At 32.4% G+C, this 4,682-nt stretch overlaps 1 non-coding gene across 1 annotated transcript; it reads right to left on the minus strand.

The window, feature by feature from the left end:
• Positions 1–4,609: 4,609 nt before the first annotated feature.
• TRNAQ-CUG (transfer RNA glutamine (anticodon CUG)) lies at positions 4,610–4,682 on the minus strand. Its single transcript has one exon. It is a non-coding gene; the product is annotated as a tRNA-Gln (tRNA).

A 4,682-nucleotide genomic window follows, 5' to 3' on the forward strand; every position in this document is an offset into this window, starting at 1 on the left:
TCCATGAGTTGAGATTTTTTGCCATTGTGAAAGAAGAGAATGCCTCAGTTGGTAGCTTTATTGTTGCTGCAAAAACTATATCCCAATTGGATATTAATAGTAAAAAGAGCTATAATGCTATTTGTATTTTTTGAATGGCATCCTTCCATAAGTATTTTAAATATGTAAAAGTTTACCATATTATGAAAGTTATAAAATGTTGTTCGTTTTTGATTGTACAACAATAAAACCTTTTAAATTTACAAATTGCTGCAGCAGTATCTCTGTCTCTGGTAGAGGTGGTTCCATGGTATAATGGTTAGTTCTTTGAAATTTGAATTAAATTAACTGACTTCATCTTTAGTGGGCCGTTTTGTTGCTCATGAACTACTACTCATCTGTCAGCTGTGCTCATTGATTGCACACAGCAAATACCAGTAGGCTGAAATAGTCATTACATTATTGTTTTCTAAATGTCTTTCAGCTGTTTGCAAGTTGTAGAAACTCAAAATGTGCAATACATGTGACACAAAGGTCTTGTCAAAATACCTAGACATTTTTAAATCATATCCTGTTTCTCTCAAACACATTTCAGAGAGCTAATTCACAACACTACCTTTTTAACCTTCCTGTTATTGATCAGGACAAGATAGCACATTTTAAAGTAGACGCAGTCCTCAAAACAAAACTAGAGGAATCAAAATTACAGCATTATTGAGATACAAGATTTGTCATTCTGAACATTAGTGTTGGAAATGTGTAGTACAAAGGTCCTCAGACAGATTTCCAAGAGTCAATCTGCAATCATAAAGTATAATCTTTTGATTAGATGTATTATAGGTAGATACTGATCTGATTTTCTTTTCACCACTATACACAACTCATGCGCACTGTATAAATCAGCTATATTGGTACAAAAACAATGAGCAAAAAACAACTATCTCAATTTCTGAATATATAGAAAAAAGAGGAAAAGATACTCATGATTCAAATGTGGATAAACATCAACTCTTTGTTATTTTCACCTCTACTAGCTATATTTAGTTATGATTTATATGTTTATATTTTAATATAGTCATACACACTCGCACTGCTACATATGCATAAATACTTATCTATAGGGTAATAAGTCACAGTAAGTTCTTAAATATTACATTTTTCAAACCAAACATTCCAACAAGTAAAGGCAAACAATAATCTTACAGCTCAGGAAGGTCAAACTGAAATTTGAACAGGGATCACTGGATTAAGTGTTCAAGGTGCCTACCATTACATTATGGACGGCTTCTGTACTAGTGTGAAGTTTCCATTGTTACCGAAGATAATTCCTCAGTTTGCCGCTTATATGTTATTGCAAAAAGATACCCCATGTGGTAAGGAATATCCAACAAAGTTTAATGTTATATAACTGCTTTGGGCAACATCCTTTCCAAGCAGTTTTAAATATGCAAATGTTTACCAAAATATGAAATTAATAAAATGCTGTTCATCTTAGTTTGCGTAATATTAAAAACTACCATATTTCAAAATTGCTGCAGCAATTTGTGCTTTTTTTTTTTAGCATGAGTGGTTCTATGATGTAATGGTTAGCACTTGGGCCTTTGAATCCAGCTATCTGAGTTCAAATCGCTGTGGGGCCATTTTACAAATATATCAGGGGGTTTTTCAAACTCATTTCAGAAGGATTACTCAAGACACTACATTTTTAAATCTTCTGTTTACTGATAATGTAAATGGGGCATAATTTAATTAACAAGCCTCCATAAACCATGAGTAGAGGAATCAAAAGTGGGGTATTACTGCGATTGAAGAAATACAGTTTTGATGTTAACCTTGAAACTGAAAAAGGAAACAAACTTCACACTGATTTTCAATGGTAATTCCACAATCAAAAAATACTCTCATTTGATTAGACGTATCATAGGTATTAATCTTGTTTTCTCTTTCAAAATAATTAACATATGAAATGCACTGTAGAAGTAAAGAATATGGTCAGAAAGAAATGAGCAAAAAGTAACTATCTCATTTCCTGGACATAGAGAAGATAGAGGAAAATCTACTTGTGTTAAAATGTGGATAGACAACATCTGTTTCTGATTTTCACCTCTACAGATTCAATATTTAATCATTTGTATTTTATATTTTCATGGAGCTACAAAGAAAGATATGGCTACATAGACATCGATAGCTATATACAAGTTTATATGTATAAGTATATAAAGTGAAGATTATATTTTCTGAGACTAAAATTCTTAAAAGTCAATGGCATATTAAATTCTAAAAGGTTGGAAGGTCCCACCGAGATTTGAAATCGGATCACTGGATTCAGAGTCCAGAGTGCTGACCATTACAGCATGGAACCCTCCATGAGTTTAGATTTTTTGCCATTGTGAAATAAATGAATGCCTCAGTGGGTAGCTGTATTGTTGCTGCAAAAACTATATCCCAATTGGATATTAATAGTAAAAAGAGTTATAATGCTATTTGTATTTTTTGAATGGCATCCTTCCATAAGTATTTTAAATATGTAAAAGATTACCATATTATGAAAGTTATAAAATGTTGTTCGTTTTTGATTGTACAACAATAAAACCTTTTACATTTACAAATTGCTGCAGCAGTATCTCTGTCTCTGGTAGAGGTGGTTCCATGGTATAATGGTTAGCTCTTTGAAATTTGAATTAAATTATCTGACTTCATCTTTAGTGGGCCGTTTTGTTGCTCATGAACTACTACTCATCTGTCAGCTTTGCTCATTGATTACACACAGCAAATGCCAGTAGGCTGAAGTAGTCATTACATTATTGTTTTCTAAATGTCTTTCAGCTGTTTGCAAGTTGTAGAAACTCAAAATGTGCAATACATGTGACACAAAGGTCTTGTCAAAATACCTAGACATTTTTAAATCATATCCTGTTTTTCTCAAACACATTTCAGAGAGCTAATTCACAACACTACCTTTTTAACCTTCCTGTTATTGATCAGGACAAGATAGCACATTTTAAAGTAGACGCAGTCCTCAAAACAAAACTAGAGGAATCAAAATTGCAGCATTATTGAGATACAAGATTTGTCATTCTGAACATTAGTGTTGGAATTGTGTAGTAGAAAGGTCCTCAGACAGATTTCCAAGAGTCAATCTGCAATCATAAAGTATAATCTTTTGATTAGATGTATTATAGGTAGATACTGATCTGATTTTCTTTTCACCACTATACACAACTCATGCGCACTGTATAAATCAGCTATATTGTTACAAAAACAATGAGCAAAAAACAACTATCTCAATTTCTGAATATATAGAAAAAAGAGGAAAATATACTCATGATTCAAATGTGGATAGGCATCAACTCTTTGTTATTTTCACCTCTACTAGCTATGTTTAGTTATGATTTATATGTTTATATTTTAATATAGTCATACACACTCGCACTGCTACATATGCATAAATACTTATCTATAGGGTAATAAGTCACAGTAAGTTCTTAAATATTACATTTTTCAAACCAAAAATTCCAACAAGTAAAGGCAAACAATAATCTTACAGCTCAGGAAGGTCAAACTGAGATGTGAACAGGGATCACTGGATTAAGTGTTCAAGGTGCCTACCATTACATTATGGAAGGCTTCTGTACTAGTGTGAAGTTTCCATTGTGACCGAAGAGAATTCCTCAGTTTGCCGCTTATATGTTATTGCAAAAAGATATCCCATGTGGTAAGTAATATCCAACAAAGTTTAATGTTATATAACTGCTTTGGGCAACATCCTTTCCAAGCCGTTTTAAATATGCAAATGTTTACCAAAATATGAAAGTAATAAAATGCAGTTCATCTTAGTTTGCGTAATATTAAAAACTACCATCTTTCCAAATTGCTGCAGCAATCTGTGCTTTTTTTTTATCATGAGTGGTTCTATGATGTAATGGTTAGCACTTGCGCCTTTGAATCCAGCTATCTGAGTTCAAATCGCTGTGGGGCCATTTTACAAATGTATCAGGGGTTTTTTCAAACTCATTTCAGAAGGATTACTCAAGACACTACATTTTTTAATCTTCTGTTTACTGATAATGTAAATGGGGCATGATTTAATTAACAAGCCTCCATAAACCATGAGTAGAGGAATCAAAAGTGGGGTATTACTGTGATTGAAGAAATACAGTTTTGATGTTAACCTTGAAACTGAAAAAGGAAACAAACTTCACACTGATTTTCAATGGTAATTCCACAATCAAAAAATACTCTCATTTGATTAGACGTATCATAGGTATTAATCTTGTTTTCTCTTTCAAAATAATTAACATATGAAATGCACTGTAGAAGTTAAGAATATGGTCAGAAAGAAATGAGCAAAAAGAAACTATCTAATTTCCTGGACATGGAGAAGATAGAGGAAAATCTATTTGTGTTAAAATGTGGATAGACAACATCTGTTTCTGATTTTCACCTCTACAGATTCAATATTTAATCATTTGTATTTTATATTTTCATGGAGCTACAAAGAAAGATATGGCTACATACACATCGATAGCTATATACAAGTTTATATGTATAAGTATATAAAGTGAAGATTATATTTTCTGAGACTAAAATTCTTAAAAGTCAATGGCATATTAAATTCTAAAAGGTTGGAAGGTCCCACCGAGATTTGAACTCGGATCACTGGATTCAGAGTCCAGAGTGCTGACAATTACACCATGGAAACC

The sequence above is a fragment of the Pleurodeles waltl genome, chromosome 2_1 (assembly GCF_031143425.1).
Source record: "Pleurodeles waltl isolate 20211129_DDA chromosome 2_1, aPleWal1.hap1.20221129, whole genome shotgun sequence".
NCBI lineage: Eukaryota > Metazoa > Chordata > Amphibia > Caudata > Salamandridae > Pleurodeles > Pleurodeles waltl.